Below are 25,372 nucleotides of genomic sequence, written 5' to 3' on the forward strand. Positions count from 1 at the left end.
TAAATCATTAACTTTGTTACCTCTGTAGTCGTATATTTCCATGTATTACAACATACTACATGTTTTGTTAGTCACAGACAACACATTTAATTCTGAAGCGATTCCATGTAGCATTCTGCCAACAGTAAAGAGCAAAGGCTTTTAAAATTCAGAATATCGGTAGTCACACACACTTAATGTGTCGAAACAGCACATTTTATTTCAGTATGATAATAAGTTTAGTCAAAACTGTTCTCAAAATTCCTTCTCCGCATTGCTTTAAGAGATATGGATTTATATGGGGCTGATATCGGGAAGTAATGGACCTCTTGGCTACATGTTAAAGTAACAGAACGCCCTCGTGATTTCTGAATCGAAAATAGCTGCCATAGACACTTCTGACACAGATGACTGTCTACCATCGTGTGACAACTTTCTACATTCACCGACTTCGAGAGGCACACGAAGCATTATTTCGCATTACTTTTCCGCAGTTACTCTCCATTAATTATTTAACATTCATCATTTCTACAGGTCAGCACTTCTGTAGAGGCTGACAGCATGATGTGTAGACGCAAATTGATATGTACGTTGAGTATTATACAGATAGTTTTATTTAAAGGAAGGATTCTGCCGGGTAGTTATAATTACCCCGATGATGCTACGAGTGTTGCAGTGCCGGCTGTGTAGATCGCATGATGCTGAGACATCGTAGATCTGTTCATTAATAGGCTCAGTAGCGGAGTATGCTGGAAAACATGTTAGTGGCAGTTTCTGCCACTGGGTGAGAATATGACGCAGTATGCATCCAGAATGTGGTGAGGTTGCACGAAAAGGGGATTAACGGTGAAACACATGATAGCGGCGGTTCTGGCACATTATTATGATGTCGTCACAAGTATGGTCTCCCGATTCAGAAACATACTCCATCCTTAACGCGATATGGTCGACAGTTGCTGGCAGCATATCTGGTATAATCAGAGCGATATGCCTTAGTATGCTCTCCTTCAGGTCAGGGAGAGTCCTGATGCACCCACGACTGACATGCTCTTTCAGATACCTCCACATCAAAAAGTCACATGGATTGATGTCGAGAGATCTCTAAGGCTAGAGACGATGCTGTCGTTACCGAAGATCTCTCGATTTGCAACAGTCTACCAACGCTGCGGTAACTTTTCGATTCCGCGACTGTATAAATCACGTGGTTTTGAGACGAGGAACTCGTCGAGCCATGGTCGTAGAGTATTTTCATACGGAAAGGAAGTTCCTTGAAGGTTGTTCGTTAGAGAGCGGAAAAGGCAAAAATCTGAGGGCACAAGATCACGTGATTAAGGTGTGTGCGGAATGACTTCCCAACCCAACATCTGCATCGTTTGTCAGCCTAGCAGAATAGGGTCGCGCTTTCGAGGAGTAGCATCACTTCACGCAGAATTCCTGGACGTTGATCTTTGACTAAGTCTACAAGACGTCTCAGTTGTTGACAATAAACGTTCGCGTAACCTCATCTTTTGTAGATGCTCACAGGTCTTTGTTTTGGCTTTTGGCTTTGTTTTGGCTCAACATTGCTTCCTTTCCTTGCGTTAACGTAAATTTCTTGTCACCATTGTTGATACAGGACAGGGATGGTCGGTGTTGTTTACGAGTCAGCCGATGAGGGGCAAGCAGAGATGCCATATAGCCAACCGCTGATTTTTGTAATTTTGGCTTATAGCATGCGGTACCCACACACCCGATTTTTGAACCATTAATGCCTTTAAATGATCTTCATCAAACGCTGAAGGTCTTCCTGAACGTGGAAAATCACTCATGTCAAAACGATCCCCCTGAAAACGAGAAAACCATTTTCTTGTCGTGCTCTGTCCAGCGGCATTATCCCCACACACAGCGCAAATGTTTCTGGTTATTTCCTTTGCTGTTACACCTCCACTGAACTCAAACAGAAGAATTTGTCAGAAGCGTTCCGATTTCTCCACTTGGGACACCATTTGCTACAGTCCGCAGACCCAGTCACTATCTCCAAATGACAAAATGGTACTGTGTAAACACAAATAACAATAGTGAATCGAAAGTAAAAATAACAATCGATAAATAAACCCATAGCAAGCAGAATACCAATACGCAAAACAAATCCTAGTATAACGTGCCTCATTCGTCCAAAGAATACTCCCCTGCACATATTTCCATGCGTGCTAGAAAACGAAGAGCAAGGTCACGTCGTTGTAGCCTATGCTGGGGGTTCATTTGGTGCACATTTTGAATCTTGTAGGGATACCAGATCCTACAGACGAAAAATGTAATATACTGCACATAAATAGGTGAAGATGTCCACTGCTGTTTGATTACACTCTTGAATATTGTACATGTGATGTGGTCTCTTATGAAATAGGATTAATATATATAGAAGATTCGACGAAGAGCGGCATCTTTCATTGTGGGATCGCTTAATCGGTACGATCGGCTGGGCCAGAAAAATCTTTTGAACTATTGACCAGATGAGAGACAACTTCCGTAACCCAGCTCGATCAATGGCTGCAGAATTTGAGGTACATGCTGCAAGATCGCCTTCAGGTACAGCTACCACCTAATTCACCTGTTTTAATTTCTTATCATGTTCTTCAGTCTGTCTGTTGACATGGAGCGACTTTACAGGTGTTTCTGCAGGCGATATTCCTGCAATGGAGCGCTGATATTGCTACTGTTGTGGCAAAACAACTTTATTCTGTTTTGTAGGGAAACTTCAAACTCCTTAACTCTTTGCACCAAGAGTCACCTGAAAAAGAAATCAATACGCGTCGCCCAGCGACAGACGGCCTACTAACGTCAAAACAGAAAAAGTTTCACATTCTATGTGTTACAGCACCATATTTTCACCTGGTAGCAGGAAGTGGAACCCCACGAGTGCACCTGTTAATGAACATACCTACAATGTCCCAGCATTCTGCGACGTATTCAGCCCGCTCTGCAGCATTCGGAACACCATAAGTTTAATTACGATGCCTATTCGGAAAGTAAGGTCCGATGGGGTGCAAAATGGAAACCACATGAAAATCCAATGAAGCTCTGCTCAGATTCATTGGGTAGTGCCTCTACTATGCCTGTCCATCGCGTCACGTCGTTCTTTTCAATACTGAGCACACAGATGCTTAGAACAGTAGTATCCCCTGCCAATTGTGAAGGCATAGTGTGAGATTTCGCCTGATGTCATGCAGCCCACATAACACAGCTGTCATGCATTTTCTTCTGCATGACAATTCTCGGCCACACTCTGCAGTGGCAATGAAGATGCCCTTGTGGCTTATCCGATGGAAAGTATTTATTTGATCACCCACATTAGAGCTTGTAACTGACTCTCCCTGAGTTTCATCTCTGCTCATAGACGCTAGCTGTGAAGACAACGCTCTGACACATACAATGAGCTGTAGACCAGTGTAGAGAATTGGCAGGAAGCTCAGAAGGCTGCCTTCTGTGACGAGGGGATTGGAAAATTGGTATAATGCTACGACAGGGCTTCATAACATACGTGCTCGCGGAGCAAGCTGTGAGCAGCAAGGCGCGAGCACGGAGCAGCGCAGCAGCACGAGCACGCTACCCCCACTACCGGACCAGAGCGGAGAGTGGGGAGAGTCACGTGGGGCACACAACAGCTGCCGCCAGTCAATGTAAATCCGCGGCCAACTGCAGGGATATCACTCACGAATTATTACTGCGACAAATAAAACAAATAAAGGAGAGTGTACACGTGCCACTTAATTTTATTAGCTTAGTGTATGCCTCTACATTCGCATTAATTTGTGAACTGTTACACAATAAAAGGTGTCACTGAAGTGTGGGATTCTCTGTTATCTTGTACTTTTTGCCCTTTACAATTGCGTCTATGTTCGGAGTAATTGTTCTTGTGCATCGTAGGCGCAGCGTGCATTTTAAATTTCGATTAGACAATGCGTTTCTCAGGCGCTTCTTGTTACATTTCATTGCAGGGAACAGTTATTCACAAACATACATGGAACCGAACATTGATATTATTGTAGCCGCCAGTTTGTGCAAATGAGGAAATTTATCCTGAGGGAAGTGTCTGTAGAATTCCAAAATTTTTTCTTGTTCTGAAATTTATCTCTGTATTCTCTGTCACACTGCAGGTCAATAATTTCTAGTTGCAGCTCAGGACGAATCTCTTCAATATTCGCTGAATGTGGAGAGGAGAACAGATCAGAATCACTGTCGAGTGCTGTCAGATCTTGAAAGCGTTGATCAAATTCTTCCTTAAGGGCAACTAAACTATGTGAATAACGTTCACAGTCTTTGTGAACATCTTGCATGGATGATAATTTAGGAAAATGAGCTAGATTTCCTGTTTCCAGCTGACTCACCCAAAGCGTCAATTTCATTTTAAAAGCTCGTATTCGATCTATGAAATGAGTAATTAGCAGATCTTTACCTTGTAGTGAAATGTTCAAAGCATTCAGAGGGCTAGTTAAATCTGCTAAGAACGCGAGATCACATTTCCATGAAGGCTCTTTCAGGTCAGGAACACACATGTTATTTATTTCCATGAACATATTTACATCATCTAATAGGCAAAAATTCGATTTAATAAATCGCCACGACTAAGCCAGCGGACCTCGCTGTAATAAGGCAGGCTCCCATACTGGCTTTCTACATCCTCAAGAAAGCTTTTAAATTGTCTGTGTTGAAACCCATGCTTCCTTATATAGTTGGTTGTACGAACAACAACACTCATCACATTTTTTAGAGTGATACTCTTTGCACATAACTTCCTGTGCACGATCTGGTCCATCACATTTTCCACTTCCGTAGTCTTTCGCGTGGTACGACATATAATGTCGCTGCAAATTAAATTTGCTAAAAGAATTCAGCGTTTTGTGACATGCTAAACATTTTGCAACACCATCTTTTTCTGTAAACAGATACAATTCCTCCCAATGGGGGTTGAGCTGCGAAAGCATGGTTGGGGTTACACAACGGCGACTTGACATGATTCTTAACCAGCGAAGTGACTTTTAGAGCTGATCGTAGTACTTTAAACGTTACACAGTCGACGCGAATTCAATAGGCACGCTGCGGTTCTATTCATATGTGCGCGCGCATTTCCCCTCCCTCCCCTCCCTCGCTACTCCACGACCTTGCACCTGCTCGCGAGCACGTGCCTGAGTAGACGCGAGTACTCGCGCTCAAAACCGACCAGTTGTTAAGCCCTGTGCTACGAAAAATGTCTAAATCGGAGACGCGACTATGTAGAGAAGTATCTGAAAGGTGTAGCTCACTGTTGCAAATAAAATATTTTTGATTTTCACAGTGGTTTCCACTTTGCGATCGATTGGACCTTACTTTCAGAATAGGCCTCGCATAACCAAGCGGCATTAACATAGAATGCATGAAGTTTGATTACTAATTGATATAAATATAGATTGCTGTAAAAATTGGATGAAAATAAGGTTGATTGTTTCACTGATTATGTGGTGCATATAGATCCTGCAGACGAAATATATAACGTACTGAAAGTAAGATTAAGTTATAGAGTATACCCGACGAAGAGCGGCGTGTTTCATCACGTTATCGCTTTGTCGGTAAAATCGTATTGCATGATCGGCTGGGGGAGACCCCGAGGGGCTGGTTCAGACGCCTAACTTGAAAGGTTTTCCCTATCCTTTGCAAGCACTGACATCTTTCCTTTTCCAAGTGTGGGATGTGCGTTTTAGGTGTACAGGATACAAGCAGACGCCTGCAGTGGGTGTGAGTATAGTTTGGTGTCATGTTTGCACTGTATGGCGTTGAGAGAAAACAGAGGGTGAAACCCAGTGCCGGCACATAGCCTGTTCCTCTCGAATAACGCCAAGAGGGCCACCGAGCTTAAAGTGCCCATCCGAATTACGGATCACCATCGACAGTGCCACGAGCCCCTATCTATGACACACTGCGAGATTTTGGAATTTAAACCCGGACATTGGCGCAAGGTTTGATGATCAGGAACTCTACGTCACCTGCTGGAAACGTAGAATTGCGAACCGCTTGGCGTTCCTGAGCGGTTACCGTTTCAAGTACTGGACACGGCCAGCTTTGCTTGACTTTGGTGATTTGATTGGAATCGGTGTATTCAACGGAGCAAGACCGTTGGTGTCAAGTCGGAGAGATAACGCCAACAAATTCCAGAGGATGTCGCTTGAAGAGAAGACTTGTGTGTCACGTTTCGAACAACAGTCGGGCAATGTACAGCAGCGGAAATCGGTATAATGGCTGGGTTCCACGAAAGTAATAGTACAATGTCTGAAGCATACATGTATCGAAATTACTATCAAAGTAGTAGATACACATAAGACATGAACAATCATGACGGAATTACAAAGTTTCTTTCATAACACAACAAAGTAATGCGTTTGCATTTCCTGGATGGAAATTGGTATGAAGGCACTCGGTGTCCTGTTGGGTTATTGTATTGTTAGTACTTTGTCCAACCTCCGTTCTTCCAAATTACCTCAAAATTTCTCTGCGGCTTTTGGTAAGTTTGTAACACCATAGCTCTAATACTCTACTGATTTATTTTGCTTTGTTTTATTTAATGTTACATCCTTGAGCTTCTGTAAATGTTGTTTGATTGAATCGATAACACAAAATTGTATACACCTTTCTTTGTAAAAAAAACTTTGATGTCATGGTTTGGTTCCATGCTATGTAGTGCATCTATCATTTAAATTCTTTGTCCCATTTGGAGGGAACAAAATGTACTGTACATAATTGTAATTTCTGTGTAGAAATGTTAATATGTGCAAGTGTTCTGTTTTATTTAATGTGTTTGGCTGCTGTTATGCAAACTGCTGATCCTCACTTAGGGTTCTTAGTCGTCCTGTATGTAAAAGGTAGTGTGGTTCCCTTCAGGAACGGAACTTAGTAGCCCGTGCAAGTTGTGGTTGGCCTAGGTAGAAAAGGTGGAACCAGAGTCAGTCGGGGACGAGATACCAAACTGTGCACTACCCATGTAAAAGTTGTATATTGTGCTGGTTCCGAGAGAGGCTTTTTCTGCCGCTTACCAATGCCTCGGATGGATGGATAAATAGCTGGAACTATTCTGGAATTGATATCTATCATCGCCACCAAGAAGGGACAGAGTCCAGCAATTCTGCCAGCAAATCCATCCACCAACATGCAGTTGCTACCACATTGCGCAATCACTGTAATAGAGCACTATAGTAATGTACAGTGAAGGATCAGCTTATTGGATGTTTTAGTGTGCACAAATATAAGGTAACTTATAACTGAATTTATGTACCTACCTTGAATTTTTTCCTATCACAACACCTCTCAGGTTCCTCTCCATTTGAACTATGGTTACCAAGTGTCCTAGTTAGTGGAAAAATTTAATGCCTCAAAGCCAAATAATTAATTGAATAATGTTGTTTGATCTTTGGTAAGAAGGGAATATTCAGATTTACTGTGGATTTAGTGAAATTGTGGGAGGTAGTAAATGTAGTTTGTGAAGTTTCAAAGTCACCTACTTAATCATTTACTTGAAAATAGAAGACTGCGGTAATAAAGACAAATTGCTGTTTCTTTTAAAGATTAAATGTTCTTAAAACTGAGGCTTATAAAGTTTTGCTTAGTTGATGATCATAGTGCTGCCTGTAGCAGATTTTAAAAGATGAGTCAGTTTCTTATAAATTGGTCAACATTGTGTCTCACTGCAGTAAAAGTCGTGAATTGCAGTTGTGGAAAGTTGGATGCTTGCTAAGCACTTGTTTCTTTTGGGTATTGAAAGTGCATATTAATAGTGTAATAAGATCCACAGGTTACCCTTTAAGACTATTTTGAAAACAATAATTTCTTTATTCAAAAGAGAGTGAGAAGTAACCTGTTAGTGAATTCCATTTAAACTTTCATTCTAAATAGAATAGTATTTAGTTGAGAGATGTTTAACATGTGACCAGTTCATAATTTTGCAGTGAACTACATTTATAATTTTATGTCAGCTAGGAAAATATTTCAACAATAATACTGAACCTATGTCCAATTAATGATTCTGCAGTGAATATTAGTAGTAATGTTATAAAGACCATTTAGTTTGAATAAGCCCTGAAAATAATAGTGTGTTTCGTTATCTGTTATATTTATGCAAGTAGTTTGTTCTGCTCTGTTAGCTTCCAATCTTGACGGTGAACATATGCAGGTGTCAGAGTTCGTTCCACTCGCGTGTGGCAAAATATAGGTTGTGTTTGTTCGTTGAAGTTACTCATACCTACTTTCTTAAGCAAGAACATTAATCTTTCTCTTGCCTAATTAGGCTGGCGACCGTTTTCCTTATTCTTTGAACAGTGTAGCTAGGTAAAACATTATTTGTTACTGCCTGAATATTTACGTAATTCTGACTTTCACTTCCGATAAGCCACCTCCGTTAGGTACAACGCGGTCAATATAACAAAATTCCTCTCAGAGGGTAACACTGCTCTGTTGCGTTATGCCATAATTGATTTAACAAGATAGTTTTATTTCACAACCTGCCTCCAACTTTAAGGTTACGGTACAGTAGTAGCAGACGGTAGTGTTATAAGTTTTACAGTTCTTACAGTGAAACTGTCGCCCACTCTTCTCTTTCAGCTCACATTCGACCACAAATTGCCTTCCATTGAGATAAAAAAGCCTTACAAGTATTCCACGAAGGTTTTCCATGCGTTCACATCCATGCTACAAGCAGGACAGGACAACAATTAGATATATTTATCTTCAAACTACTTCTTGGTTCTGGAAGAACCATACACAGATGTAGTACCTTGTTGAAAAATTATACGTTCGTCCCCTAGATCAAATCGTTCAAATGGCTCTAAGGACTATGGTACTTAACATCTGAGGTCATCAGTCCCCTACACATAGAAATACTTAAACCTAACTAACCTAAGGACATCACACACATCCACGCCCGAGGCAGGATTCGAACCTGCGACCGTACCAGCAGCGCGGTTCCGGACTGAAGCGCCTAGAACCGTTCGGCCACAGGGCCGGCGTCCCCTAGATCCTCATACATTCTAATCAATTCTGTTTCTAGCATCTCGGTGTATGCAGAGTTCAGTATAGTGTACACCCAAGTAATGCGTGATTTACCTTTAGCGCAGAAGGCTGCTCAAAGCATAGCACTTCCACCACCAAAATTTCTCCTTATTCTTCCCTGCTGCTCTGTTATCAAATCACACTGATAATACTGAAATCCGTGCTGCACGTCGAAATTAATCTTCTGCTCATCACTGAAGATCAGTCTATCCCGTTCTGAAGTCAATGCCAAACGTTTCTCAGCAAACTCTAATCTAGCCTGGATATGATCGGGGGTTAGTGCGGGTTTCTACAGTCATTTCGTGGATGTAAGATGCGTGTCATGTGTCGAAATTTGTCGTTCACGTCTAACAATTACTGGTAACTGTAAATGAGCAACACGTTGACAAGATTTACGGTCTGTGGTCCTTGATTTAAGCAAAAGTAGCCATTTCTATGCCTCAGATAATTTTCCACTTTGCCCATATCTTCCGTTCTGTACACATCGTATGCCAAGTCTAACGATATTGTCAATCAGTGTTCTTGAACAGTTCACTCTCTTGGCAGTTTGACGATTTGAATGTCCCATTTCGTTGTGCGTACCGATTTGTGCTTTGCCATCATATGATAACTTTTTTTCCGTGTGGCAATGTATTAATCTTGATTTATGTAAGCAACAATCACTGATACTAATGCTGTCTGTTTCCTATCACCAGTAAAGCCACGTACGCACACTCTAATACCGCACAGAACCGACTGCCTTTATGTCAAGTTCCATCCTCTACCACCTAAATCGTTTATGTCTTGTTGTATGCTGTACTACCGACATCAAATGCGATACCATTTGAATTCATTTGTCAGCATACTGGATTCCATACTACTGTATATACATTGTGTACAACTATTCCAACCAACAGTTTTAATTTTCCTGCAAATATCCATGTCTTTTATACTGATTTCCACTACTGTATTACTTAGTACACAAATCGTGCAAATTGACCACGACGAAAAAAGTCAGAGATGCTAGAGATCATACGGACGCTTACCGACCGTCTTCCTTCCCGTGCACCATTCATGACGAGAACTGAGAAGATGGGAAAATGACTGTGGTACCAAAGCTACCTTCTCAAACGCACCGTTAGGTGGCTGGCGTGGTATAGCTTCCGATGCAAAAATGGACTCCTGCACAGTACTTTCTCACCTTCAAGGCTTAACTCCCTCGTAATTCCATTTGCCTTTTATGTCAGACAGATTGTGTCGTGCAGTAAATTCTTACACCAGTTACACAACCCTTTCACCTTCGAAAACGATTCTTCTAGGCAGTCCATGGATGTAGGTCTCTTCTCTTACAACCATTCATCGTTCACACCAGTGCGCAGTCCCAGTAGAATGTCACAATCGGTTCATATGGTAGCTCAATACATTGATCTAAACTACAAGCAAAAAAAAAAAAACTGTCATTCAACATCGTAAGCGTACATGAGCAAAAAAAGAAAAAAAAAGTGAGAGACTTCTGCATTTAAGTCACAAATGGAAGTAAATATGCCACGGGACGTCAACATTTTATTTTACTGAAACGATATGTAGTTACAGTACTCTGTTTCCAGGAACTTGGTTTTACTGACCTTAGTCTGGTGTACCACTTCATCTCGTACTGTGTGCTCTAGTGTGCAATTACAGAAGTGCTAACATGCAGGCAAGCGCTGAGGGGAATTTGAGAGTCCTATGTCGGTCACATACTGTGCTATTTGTCCGCGAGGGAACGACAGACAGAGAGGAGCGTTAATTAGGGTAATGGTTGGTGCGGTGAGCAGACTGCTGGATGAAACCGTGTCACTCGAGAGATTTTTACATACGCTGCTCGGGCAATCAAGGAGGAATTTCTGCTGGTGTGTACGTATTTTACGAGATTGCCTGATGTTGCTTTTGACCGTGTTGAGGTGTAGTGTATATTCGTGGTGAGTAGGGAGCTTCAAACGAGAATTGGAGAGCTTGTGCAGCAGTGTTGATTGAATGTTTTTACTCTGAGAAAGTATGGTATCTTCGATTCCGAAATGGATGGGTTTGACAGTCATGCTTATTTTGAAAGAAAAACTTTGGACGTAATCTGCGTCATTTTCAACACTAAAATCACAGTTAAAAGCACAATAACCGATCTAAAGCCGAAAATGATTTTATTCGTGTTAACATATAAGCGTCTTGTACCAAACCGCGTGCCAATGGAATACCGCCTCAGTTGTGCGACTGGATTCGTGATTTACTGTCAGAAAGGTCACAGTTCGTAGTAATAGACGGAAAGTCATCGAGTAAAACAGACGTAATATTCGGCGTTCCCCAAGGAAGTGTTATAAATGGTTCAAATGGCTCTGAGCACTATGGGACTTAACATCTGAGGACTTAATGAATAATAGTTATGTACTATAATTCTTATCTAACATCTTTGTTTTAGAAGTGTTCAGACATCTGAGATTATCAGTCCACTAGACTTAGAACTACTTGAACCTAACTAACCTCAGGACATCACACACATCCATGCCCAATGCAGGATTCGAACCTGCGACCGTAGCAGCAGCGCGGTTCCGGACAGAATCGCCTAGAACCGCTCAACCCCAACGGCTGGCGAAGTGTTACAGGCCCTCTATTGCTCCTGGTCTATATTAACGACATAGGAGACAATATGAATAGCCCTATTAGATTGTTTGCAAATGATGCTGTCATTTACCGTCTTGTAAAGTCATCACGTGACCAAATCGGATTGAAAAATGATTTAGATAACATATCTGTATGGTGCAAAAAGTGGCAATTGACCCTGACTAAAGAAAAGTGTGAAGTTATCCACATGAGTACTATAGGAAATTCGCTAAATTTTGATTACGCGATAAGTCACACAAATCTTAAGGCAGTAAATTCAACTAAATACTTAGTGATACAATTACAAATAACATAAATTGGAACCATCACATAGATAATGTTGTAGGCAGAGCAAACCGAAGACTACGATTCATTGGCAGCACACTTAGAAGCTGCAACAGGTCTACTAAAGAGACTGTTTACATCACGCTTGTCTCCTCTATTGTGGAGTATTTCTGTGCGGTGTTGGATCCGCATCAGGTGGGACTGACGAATGACATCGAAAAAGTACAAAGAAGGGCAGCTCGATTTGTACTACCGCGAAATAGGAGAGATAGTGCCACAGACATGACACGGTATTGGAGTGGCAATCGTTAAAACAAAGGCGTTTTTCGTTGCAACGGGATCTTCTTAAGAAATTTCAAGCACCAGTTTTATCCTCCGATTGCGAAAACATTCTGTTGGCACCCACCTACATAGGGAAAAATGATCATCACAATAAAATAAGGGAAATCAGGGCTCGCGCAGAAAAATTTAAGTGCACGTTTTTTCAGGGCGCCGCTCGAGAGCGGAACGGTAGAGAAACAGCTTGAAGGTGGTTCATTGCATCCTCTGCCAGGCGATTTATTGTGAATAGCAGAGTAATCACGTAGATGTAGATGTAAACACTGTCCGTGGAAGTGTTCTGAACAGTAGCAGTGATGTTTACAGCTCATTAAAAATTCTATTCGCTACGTGTAATTATTACTAAGTAAGATTAAATCAGCTGCTATTTTGATTGTTTCAGCTCGTATGTGGCCACCAATTAATTTATAAATTACTGATTCAGTTATATTTCAAAGCATCTTTCGATTATCAAAAACGGAAAACTTTCAACTGTTCGATAGTAAATATCTAGACAATCTCCTATTATCAAAGCACGTAGCAAACAATTATGGAAAAACAATGGATATATATTAGTAGACCTCAGGTTAGATATGCACAAAGCAATATTTAGCGACGTTCACATTTCATATGCGTTCTGCGACTGCTCTCTCCTAGTAAACTACGTATCTCGCCTTATGTCACAGTATGCTTTTGTCTTCGAATAATTTCCCATGGCTTATACACTCCACCGACGTCAAACAGTTGCGAACCCATATGGCAAAGGTAAAATGGAATCTAAATAACCGTGGCTCTCTAACTTCTTAAACCTCTTTGACTTACATATGCAAGGAACAATCAGAAAAGAATTTTAATTGTCACCTCCCAAATCTGCAGATGCGACCATGGGATTTCGAGTATTTACGTATCAGTGCGATTCACATTTCCCAACGATGGATTGCGTGAGGAAGATCAAAGTTGGAGAAATCTACTTTTTTATGTTCATAAAGCTACACCTAGATCTACGCTACTCAATTAAGTGCCTGGCAGAGGGTTTCGAGCCACCTTCAGACGATTTCTGTACCATTCTACTATAGGACAGTTTGTAAGGAAATTGAACACTTAAATCTTTTTGTGAGAGCTCTAATTCATCTTATTTTATTACGACGATCATTCTTCCCGGTGTAGATGGTTATCAACAAAATATTTTCGCATTTTAAGGAGAAAGTCAGTGATTGAAATTTTAGGGAAAAGATCTCGCCGCGAAGAAAACGTTTTGGTTTTATTGATTGCTCGCCTTAATCGCATATCATATACGTGAAGTCTCCCTCCCCCCCACTTTTTCATGACAGTACAAAACGGCCTGCCCTTCTTTTAGCTTCCTCTATGTCCTCAGTCAGTCCTATTTGGCAAGGATCCAACATCTCACTCCCATACTACAGAGGAGGATGGATAAAACGGGTGTAGACAGACTCCTTAGTATACTTCTCCATCTTTTAGTTGTCATGCCAAGAAAATAAACTCTTTGTTTCGGTTATCTGGGTGACAGATTGTAATCCCTGAATATTTAGTGGAATTGACAGCCTATAGTTGTGTTTGATTTATCGTGTAAGCGAAATTTAAAAGTTTCCTTTTCGTACTCGTGTGGCTAACCTCACACTTATCGTTATTTAGTGTCAACTGCCACTCTTCACACCATAAAGATATCTTATATATGTGGTGTCTGTCCTTTCGGTCCTTCAGTGGAAATTAAAACCAGGCTCGAACTCTTACGGGAATCGGCTAGATGCCTCGAGTGGTGAGGCTACTAAGCAGGGGCACTACATCAGTAGTGTGTGTGGTATATGTTGTGAATTTGGGTCTGACAGCAGACGTTCTAAAGTAGTAAAGGTAGTGATCGCTGTGGTCGGATACCGTAGGTGAGAGCACATCTGCCTAATATGTAGGAGATCCGGGTCAAAATCTCGATTTGTCACAAATTTTCAGCTTGCATTACTGATATAAATCACTGCCCACTGGCAGTTAATGTCTATAATGTGTTGATACAGGTTCACTGAGCTGACAAAAGTCTGGGTATCTCCAGTTATCGTGTCAGATCTCCTTCTGCCCGGCCTGGTGCAGCAACTAGACGTAACATGGACTCAACAAGTCGTTGAAAGTCCCGTGAGAAAATACTGAGCCATGCTTCTCTGTAGTCGTCCATAATTGCGAAAGTAGTGGCTGCGCAGGATTTTATGCACGAACTGCCCTCTCGCTTATGTCGCATAAATGTTCGATGGGTGGCCTAATCACTTACTCAGATTTTGTCCAGAATGTTCTTCAAACCAATCGTGAATAACTGTGGCACAGGACGTGGGGCATTGTTATTCATCGTAACTTCATAGTTGTTTGGGAACACGAAGACCGTGATGGGCAGCTTATACACTACTGGCCATTAAAATTGCTACACCAAGAAGATATGCAGACGATAAACGTGTATTCAATGGACAATTATATTATAATAGAACCGACATGTGATTACATTTTCACGCAATTTAGGTACATAGATCCTGAGAAATCGTTACCCAGAAGAACCACCTCTGGCCGTAATAACGGCCTTGATACGCCTGGGCATTAAGTCAAACAGTGCTTGGAAGGTGTGTACAGGTACAGCTGCCCATGCACTTTCAACACGATACCACAGTTCATCAAGAGTACTGACTGGCGCATCGTGACGAGCCAAATGCTCGGCCACCATTGGCCAGAAGTTTTCAGTTGGTGAGAGATCTGTAGAATGTGCTGGCCAGGGCAGCAGTCGAACATTTTCTGTATCCAGAAAGGCCCGAACAGGACCTACAACATGCGGTCGTGCATTATCCTGCTGAAATGTAGGGTTTCGCATGGGTCGAATGAAGGTTAGAGCCACGGGTCGTAACACATCGGAAATGTAACGTCAACTGTTCAAAGTGGCGTCAGTGTGAACAAGAGGTGACCGAGACGTGTAACCAATGGCACCCCGTACCATCACGCCGGGTGATACGCCACTATGGCAATGACGAATACACACTTCCAATGTGCGTTCACCGCGATGTCGCCAAACACGGATGCGACCATCATGATGCTGTAAACAGAACCTGGATTCATCCGAAAAAATGACATTTTGCTATTCGTGCACCCAGGTTCGTTGTCGAGTACACCATCGCAGGTGCTCCTGTCTGTGATGCAGCGTTAAGGGTTACCGCAGCCATGGTCTCCGAGCTGATAGTCCATGCTTCTGCAAACGTCGTCGAACTGTTCGTACAGATGGTTGTTGTCTTGCAAACGTCCCCATCTTTTGACTTAGGGATCGACACCTGGCAGCACGATCCGTTACAGCCATGCGGATAAGATGCCTGTCATCTCGACTGCTAGTGATACGAGGCCGTTGGGATCCAGCACGGCGTTCCGTATTACCCTCCTGAACCCACCGATTACATATGCTGCTAACAATCATTGGATCTCGACCAACGCGAGCAGCAATGTCGCGATGCAATAAACCGCAGTTGCGATAGGCTACAGTCCGACCTTTATCAAAGTCGGAAACGTGATGATACGCATATCTCCTCCTTACACGAGGCATCACAACAACGTTTCACCAGGCAACGCCGGTCAACTGCTGTTTGTGTGTGAGAAATCGGTTGGAAATTTTCTTCATTTCAGCACGTTGTAGGTGTCACCACCGGCGCCAACCTTGTGTGACTGCTATGAAAAGCTAATCATTTGCATATCACAGCATCTTCTTCCTGTTGGTTAAATTTCGCGTCTGTAACACGTCATTTTCGTGGTGTGACAGGACAGCACAACATCCAGTCCCTGAGGGCAGAAAATCTCCCACCCCAGATGGGGAATCGAACCAGGGCCACCGTGTGTGGCGTCCCAACGCGCTGACCGTGCAACTAATGGGGCAGACATCCATCAGGTGTGTAATAGATGAGGAAGGCGGAGTTTGAGTAAAATTTCTCCGTTCTTGACGAGTTCTATATTTATGCCCTTCGTTCACAGTGACCTTTTAGTCTTTTGTTTTATTACTACCTCCTTCTCTCTAAAGTAAGCAAGTCAATATTTTTTTATTAATTCTCTGGCCACATCTTCAGGATTAATAGAATTGTCGCTTTGGGATTAAACCAAAGACTTCGGAATGTTCAATATCTTCGCCATGTGCTATCACATATATTCATGTACTGTCTCTTTTAGGTTTATTCAAATATTTCAATAATTTACAAGCGAAGTCTTGTCTCCCACATACGCCATGTTCCACCCGTATGTTTGCTCTTCTTGTTAGAGATTTTACAGAATTTCTAGCAAGTATCTAATATTGTCTAGCTTGATCCTCTTACAGCAGTAGGTAAGTTTACACGCTATTTGCTTATCTCGGAGGGCCTTTTCTGTTTCGTCGTACCATATTCCAAAACTTCTTTTTCGTTTCCAGGTTGTTTGTTTGCTCTATACTTCATGTGCTGCTCTCTACTAAGAGTTCTTTTTCCCTTGCCATTTTTCATTAGTATCCTCAATTGCATCTGTAAACTGACTAGAGCTGCTCATTTTCTATTATCTACCACATTTTCTATAATTGATCTAGAACTTCCCTTTACTTATAGAATATATCAGTTATCTTAAAGATTATATGTGTACAGTTCTCGCATCTTCTCGCCACTCTACAGTGGCTTTCATCGCGCAAGGCCAAAGTGTTACAAAAGTCACGTATTTTTCCCATAGAATGTCTGGTGTATTGTGTGTGTGTTTGGGGGGGGGTTGCGGGGTGGTAGGTGTGGGAGGGTGGGAGGATCGACATTGTCATCGACGGATAGCATTTAAAAAAATACTGAGCACGTATTTTTCTCGCTTATTAATCCGATGCGTAGTTTTTCGGATACTTCGTCATTTCAAGATGAAAAAAACCCACCCTGTATAACAATCAACTTACTAGTTTGGTTATAGGTACGTAATGCCCTTCAGCTTTCCTCCCTAGTCTCTACCTCTGTGGAATATAAGTTATAGGGCTGTGGACATTTAAGGAGGTGGAATGCTTGAAATCTAACATCAGTTCAACATCTCGGTAACACTACACTTTCGCTATTGCTAGTAGGGCCTTTTAGATTTGTAAATGTCTGTGCCATTTGTGTAGGATCTATTTTGACAAAACCTCAGTGTTGTTCAAATTATATATTTAGAATACAATGTTGGCCCAATCGACTATTTCGTAATCTCCGAGATGAATGAATTAGCAATTACATATAGCCTACCAAACTCTACCGTCGCAGAATAATTATTTCATATTGAGATCGTGTATGTAAATTCTGAATGTGTTTTAGGTACACTGCGCCTAATCAGCTCGATTTAAACTGTGTGAAGTTAATAACTGCAGTCTGATTGCCCTATTCACGAACGATGCGTTGCGGTGTTATGGCTGCTGTTTACACTGAAATTTTATTGTACACGTTTGCACGAATATGGACTGTGTGCGCTGAGACGATTGCGTGAGTGAACGTATCACTATTTTCTCTTTCCAGCGCTTGATGTTTAAACAGCGTCTTGAATAAGGCGTTACGTCCGAGTGTTGTGATTAGGACGTTGAGTTGTAATTTTAGTCTATGTGTGCAGTAATTTGTGCAATAGTTTTGTTGAAGTGATCATAAATTTCAACGGGAATCCGTGTTTCTATACTGCCCGTACGCAAGCAGAAGTTGCTGGTTGAAATGCACTGCGTTAAAAATAAAAGAGCTGTCTGGTTTAATCCTGTGGACAGCTACATTTCTCAGAATGTGACAGGAGTTCACACAACGAGAGAAAATAGCTAAAAGACAGTACGACATCACAAGGTGTCAAGACAGCGTTTACCGAGCAAATATCGGTACAGGACGCTTCTCTGACAGATGTCAGGAGGAAAAGATAACCGCCTCAAACCATACACCTTCTCTTGCTTGGACACTGATAAGAATTTTTGATCATAGTTTCAACATTTAGAAAATTCAGCAACGGACATCTAACGTCTGTGACATACCCCGATGAACAAAATTTTCTATAAGAAACAAGGAGCTGTGAATGGCTATGAGGGCAGTTATTATTTTACAACGAAGTACCTGACCTCGGCAGTCTCATATGGACTGCTCACTCGTTGAGGAATCGTTAGCAGCTGGTGTGTCGGTTGCACAAATGGAACTCGGTTTAGCTTGTTTTAATTTGTATTTGCATTAGCCCTAAACCTCCAATCATAGATACCGTGTCACTTACAATAAATCCATTACATGTGGCGGCTTGGTGGTGTATTTGCTTAAGTTCTGTGCAGTTATTCGTGGAACTGTAACCACGCTCGTTTATGGAGACAATATTGTCAACACGTGTTCATATCCTGTTACGAACGAAAATGTATAACGGTCTTATCGCATCTGATGACAACGTCAATAGCACAGGATTACTTAAATAGCAAAATAGTTCTGCCACAGAAGGCTATGTTGAACTACCATCCTGAATCCCATAACGCACTTTTACCGTGGGATATCCAGATACTTTTTGCGATGAGGAAATTTGCGTTAAGAATACAATTCCCTTCCCACAGAACGCTAATATATTAGACATACCATTATCTGTACCACAGATAGCTGCGAGTGGACTCAGCTCTTGCTTCTTACGCACTGCAAACTCGCCTGTTTTCTACAGTTGATCTGGTGCCTTTAGATTAGTGCTAATTAATGACGTCTCCACGTACCAGCTGATTACAATTACTGATTATGTTACTGAACACTTTGGACAGTTGTCCATTCTCTGTTAGTAATGTGTACCATTCATTCAACTCTGGGTCGGTGCAGAATTATTTTTCAGTTATCTCTAGAAAACTTGATTCCGGTTCACATCGCTAGCAAACACAAGTTGAATCTCAAGAAAGGGAACGAAGTTCAGGAGGTGGTTCGTGACACATAAGGTAACAGAAAGGTCACGCTAACATGTATCCGAAAGTGGGTGATGAGACTGCAATAAAACATTTAATGCTGGTACATTACATTACACGTTATGTGTCATTAGTCTCATGCATGTTAATAAAGATGTTCAAAGTGGTCGCCGTAGGTGCACTGAAGGCGTTCTCATGTCTTATGACGAATTACGTCTTCTGTTTCGAATACATAGAGCCTAACAGAGTCACACACTTGATAAATACGCTGTTGGAGTTTATGAACGTTAGTAGGTGCTTCATCATACATAACAGTTTTCAGATTCGCCAACAAATAAAACTTAAGGGAGCCAAAGTCTGGCGATATAGATGACCAGGGTCAAGCGATTCCTCGTTCTATTCAGTTTTTGCGGGAAAGATATTGTTAACGTGTTGAAGAACAGTGAAACGGAAATGAGCTGATACATTCTCCTTCATGAACGTTTCTTGTGGTATTAATAAAGGCACAGTATAAGTAGACGGGCGTCATTAATCCCATTAAGCTGTATAGGCAACGCTGCCGTGTGGAATATTCCATGCTTACAGCACACTGTCATAGAATGGGTTCCGGGGTTAGTTTCAATAGCGTGTAGAGCTTTTTGTTCCAATGCCTGTGTAAAAACACCCCTCGACTGCCCAGATTGTTCATCTCTCTGGAATGACCCAAACTCATATAAACGTCGAAAAGGGGGTACAAATTTTATTCTGCGTCGCGGAAAGGTTCGACGCTCTAGTTGTGAATGTCTGAAGTTGTATTTCTACCACAGCCAGACGCCAGCCCAGCCGATGTGTTAACCAAGTAAGTCACTGGACACTATTGTCGCACTATGGCAAAATTCTCCTGGCACATTTGGGTTTGCGACAGTGGTTAAGGGCTGAGCGCATGGAACAGCTAAGATGGTGTGACGAAGAAAGAGTAATTGCTTTTGAATCGAACAACTCACATGTTACAAATTTAACCAGATCTAGCAATTCATGCTTGGGACAGAGCGCGCCAGGAGAATCTGACACAAGAAGTAATAGCAAGTGAACATACTTGTCCCGCACCAGGTGGACTATACGAGACGCGTAGCTATACAGGGTGGTCCATTGATGGTGACCGGGCCAAATATCTCACGAAATAAGCATCAAACGAAAAAACTACAAAGAACGAAACTTGTCTAGCTTCAAGGTGGAAACCAGATGGAGCTATTGTTGGCCCGCTAGATGGCGCTGCCGCAGGTCGAACGGATATCTACTGCGTTTTTTGAAATAGGAAACCCCATTTTTTATTACATATTCGTGTAGTACGTAAAGAAATATGAATGTCTTAGTTGGACCATTTTTTTCGCTTTGTGATAGGTGGCGCTGTAATAGTCACAAACGTATAAGTGCGGACGGTATTTGCTTCGTAATACATTACCCGTGTTAAAATGTACCGTTTACCAACTGCGTATCCCGCGTCCGGCCATCCTGATTTAGGTTTTCCGTGATTTCCCTAAATCGCTCCAGGCAAATGCCGGGATGGTTCCTTTCAAAGGGCACGGCCTCCTTCCTTCCCCATCCTTCCCTAATCCGATGAGACCGATAACCCCGCCGTCTGGTCTCCTTCCCTAAAACAACCCAACCCCAACCAACTGCGTAAAAGGTCAGTATCGTGTTGATGTATGGTTATTGTGATCAAATTGCCCAACGGGCTTGTGCTATGTTTGCAGCTCGGTAACCTGGACGACTTCATCCAAGTGTCCGTACCGTTGACAGGACAGTTACGTTATTTAAGGAAACAGCAAGTGTTCAGCCATATGTGAAACGTCAGCCACGACCTGCAACAAATGATGATGCCCAAGTAGGTGTCGCGGCTAATCCGCACATCAGTAGCAGACAAATTGCGCGAGAATCGAGAATCTCAAAAACGTCGGTGTCGAGAATGCTACATCAACATTGATTGCACCCGTACTATATTTCTACGCACCAGGAATTGCATGGCGACGACTTTGAACGTCGTGTACAGTTCTGCCACTGGGCACAAGAGAAATTAGGCGACGATGACAGAGTTTTTTCACGCTCTCTAATTAGCGACGAAGCGTCATTCACCAACAGCGGTAACGTAAACCGGCATAATATTCACTATTGTGCAAAGGAAAATCCACGATGGCTGCGACAAGTGAAACATCAGCGACCTTGGTGGGTTAACGTATGGTGCGGCATTATGGGAGGAAGGATAATTGGCCCCCATTTTATCGATAGCAATCTAAATGGTGCAATTTATGCTGATTTCCTACGTAATGTTCTACCGATGTTACTACAAGATGTTTCACTTCATGACAGAATGGCGATGTACTTCCAACATGATAGACGTCCGCGTGCGGTTGAAGCGGTATTGAATAGCATATTTCATGACAGGTGGATTGGTCGTCGAAGCAGCGTACCATGGTCCACATAATTCGCCGGCGTGATCCAACGACAACGCTTGCTAACATGCGTCAGCGCATTGTCAATGCATGTGCGAACAGTACGGAAGGCGAACTACTCGGTGTTGAGAGGAATGTCGTTACACGGATTGCCAAATGCATTGAGGCTGACGGACATAATTTTGAGCATTTATTGCATTAATGTGGTATTTACAGGTAATTACGCTGTAACAGCATTCGTTCCCAGAAATGATAAGTTCACAAAGGTACATGTATCACATTGGCACAATCGAATAAAATGTTCGAACGTACCTACGTTCTGTATTTTAATTTTAAAAAACCTACCTGTTACCAACTGTTCGTCTATCATTGTGAGCCATAAGTTTGTCACTATTACAGCACCATCTATCACAAAGCGAAAAAAAGTGGTCCTCACACTTCTTTACGTACTACACGAATATGTAATAAGAAATGCGGGTTCCTATTTATGAAAAGCAGTTGATATCCGTTCGACCTATGTCAGCGCTATCTAGCGGGCCAACCATAGCGCCATCTGGTTTTCGCCTTAAAGCTAGACAAGTTTCGTTCTTTGTAGTTCTTTTTCGTTTGACGCTTATTTCGTGAGATATTTGGCCCGGTCACGATCAATGGACCACCCTGTATAATCGGGTCTAGGGCCTCAAAGCTTCCATTCGTTCCGCTATTCTGACTGTGTGTTGAACGGGAAAGAATGACGGGCCTTTGAGTTTCAGAGAAACCACGTCCCAGCCTTGGTGATGAAGACCGGCTGACCACCTGCCGCTGAATGACTCATAGATGCGGGGAGCTTGTTTACGGCAAGAAACAGACCTCTGAGGAACTGTGGGCGATGGACTGTCAGCAGTCTACGATCCTCCTGAGGGAGGCGAGCCCTCGTTGCCTTCTAGCCACCTAGATGTCATCGGCCATCCTCCTGCGGTTCATCGCCGGATGGGGGACTGGAGCGTTGCTGATCGGCAACGGACATCTGCTGTCGGATACTGTACACATGGGAACCACGAGGAAGTGCAAGGGCACGTTACTGACAACGCTCCAGGGGACCTGGAGGACAGCGCTAGTTGGTTCAAATGGCTCTGAGCACTATGGGACTTAACAGCTATGGTCATCAGTCCCGTAGAACTTAGAACTACTTAAACCTAACTAACCTAAGGACAACACACAACACCCAGTCAGAGAAAATCCCTGACCCCGCCGGGAATCGAACCCGGGACCCCATGCTCGGGAAGCGAGAACGCTACCGCGAGACCACGAGCTGCGGACACAGCGCTAGTTCTTCACCCCTGGTGGCTGGCACTGCGTCATCTAGTGGTGAGTCGCTCGGGATAGCTGTAGCTGTCGCCCACGACCCGGGACAACGGACGTCACCGCCGGATCGGTCAGTCAGCGTATTCCGCGATCTGCTGCGTTTGCAAGCTCACAATGCGGCCGTGAGCGTAAATCTCCCCTCTGCCTTACCATTACTCCAGCCCATTCAGACACACAGAGATGGTTGGAGTTGCTTATCTGGGTAAGTGGCTTTGTAAATCCGTGCGCCATCCCGACCACTCCCTCACGCTTCACTGTAGAGAAAACAAATTCGGCTTCCTCCTGGACTGAATAATGCTTCGATTAAGCTGTAATAACACAACCTGCAACACAGAGCCATCTCCTTTGACAAATACGCATTCATTAAATAAGGAACTAAATTATGTACTGTATAATGTAATATTCGGCATTAATTGTAGTATTGCAGACTCACAATCCATTGAGTACATATGTTGGTACGAACTTTATTGTTGCCACGTTTACTGCTACGAAACACTTAACGTTTGTCCTGTTACTTAATATTCACCATGCTAGTATGAAATCGTCGATAAATTCTATCACTTTGCCTTCGGTTGCAATATTCAGTTAGTAGTTTCTTTACAGGCAGCGTTATCAACTGTATTAGTCTTCGGGCAGCATGAGACCATGCAACGACAACTATACTTGCGATGGAAAAGGTAAACACGTAAAACTGCATAATTAATATGCCAATGCGTTATGATCCATCACTGCTTTATATGCGTCGTAAAGGACTATATAATAAGTTAAGAGACATATTACAAGTAGTTTTCACAACTGGAGGATTGTGCAGTTTCAACCGACGCGTCTTTTCCGGCCTGTATATGGGCTATCCAGCTTCCCTCTCCACCCCTTGCATCGCAAAAAATCTAAACTAAAATTAACGTGTCTTATGACTTCTATTGAAATCGTCGTAAAATGATTCTAGGTATATGCATTCGTAATTATCCAAATGGAAATCATTGTGGCATACCGTCACTATTCTACTATCTCCCATCTCTGACCATACCATCATGCCCGTGTCGATCAGACAGTTTCTTCACAACACGTTTTCTGTCGAATCTCAAACATGATTTGCCTTGCATATGATTACGAAAGATAACTACGCCCTCTAGTACACTATACTTAAATTAAGTGAAAGGAAGTTACAAGACTGATAGCTCTGACAGTGTCTCAAAGAGTGTACCGTATTAGCCATGAAAGGGAACACATTATCTACTCCAGAACTCATGGGAAGAATTTTATTTTCTTGTATTGGGTACCGCAACACTGCAATTTTGTTCCGAAAAGAACATACAAATATTAAGGTGTCAGGTACGTGTCGCTAATGGCTCACTTTCAGTACTTATGCAAGAACAATGTAATAGTTAACCCAAAAACACTAAAAAAATGTAATTTTAGTAATATGAGTACTATGAAAATTACATCGAAACAAACCAATACACGGACACAACACTTCATGTGTGAAGTATGATAATTATACTCAGTATATTTATTTAATCTGAATTGAAGTTAGCATCACTTTAATTGGCATCACTTTAAAAACGACAAAACTGGTAACAGACTTCTATGTGGAATATTTCGAATGTATTTTCAGTACATACAATTAAATCATAAAAGTTAAGAGACTGTTTAACTGTAGTAAGCAGGAAGCTGGAAACATGACTAAATAACGAACTGGTAAATGAAGCTGGAGATACGCTACAGAACAATGAAATATCTTTTAACATTAACACAGTACTCATTTGTTTGCAGGTACTACTCATGCTGTTCGTCAGTGGAAATTGAATTCGTTTTTAGAGTTTGTTGCAGTAGTTAACTTGCCTAGCAATTTACTCTTCTCCAGGAGTAAGCGCAGTTTTAATTAGGCGAAATCACGTGCTGCATGATTTTTATTGCCAAGTACACTGGAACCTGTTTGCGTAGCTCTCGGGTATCCATAAGGTAGCAGTCGTTTACGAAACATAGTATTTCGACAGAGTACGTTGCTGTCATCATCAGAGTGACGCTTCTAAAGAGAGCGCCTATACTCTTGTCGCTCCTAACCTTTTCCCTCTCTGCGTAGCAGCATGCCGTGTCGGGTGCATTGGTGATGGGTGGTGGTCGTGGTGGTGGTGGTGGTAGTGGTGGTGGTGGTGGTGGTAGTGGTGGCAGAGGGAGGGTATCAGTGGGGTCTGGGGGAGGGGAGTGGGATGGGGTAACACGGGACGTGATCACTGAATGCTGGGATGAGCCCCGCTCACCTTAACTTTCTGCCGCCATCGTCGGGCGGGGCGTCATATATCTGCCTGAGCACTGGTTCCCACCCTTTACTAACAAGGGAACCTCCTCATCGCACGCCCCTCAGATTTAGTTACAAGTTGGCAAAGTGGATAGGCCTTGAAAAACTGAACACAGATCAATCGAGAAAAAAGGAAGAAGTTGTGTGGGACTATGAAAAAATAAGCAAAATATA

This window comes from Schistocerca cancellata, chromosome 7 (assembly GCF_023864275.1).
Source record: "Schistocerca cancellata isolate TAMUIC-IGC-003103 chromosome 7, iqSchCanc2.1, whole genome shotgun sequence".
NCBI lineage: Eukaryota > Metazoa > Arthropoda > Insecta > Orthoptera > Acrididae > Schistocerca > Schistocerca cancellata.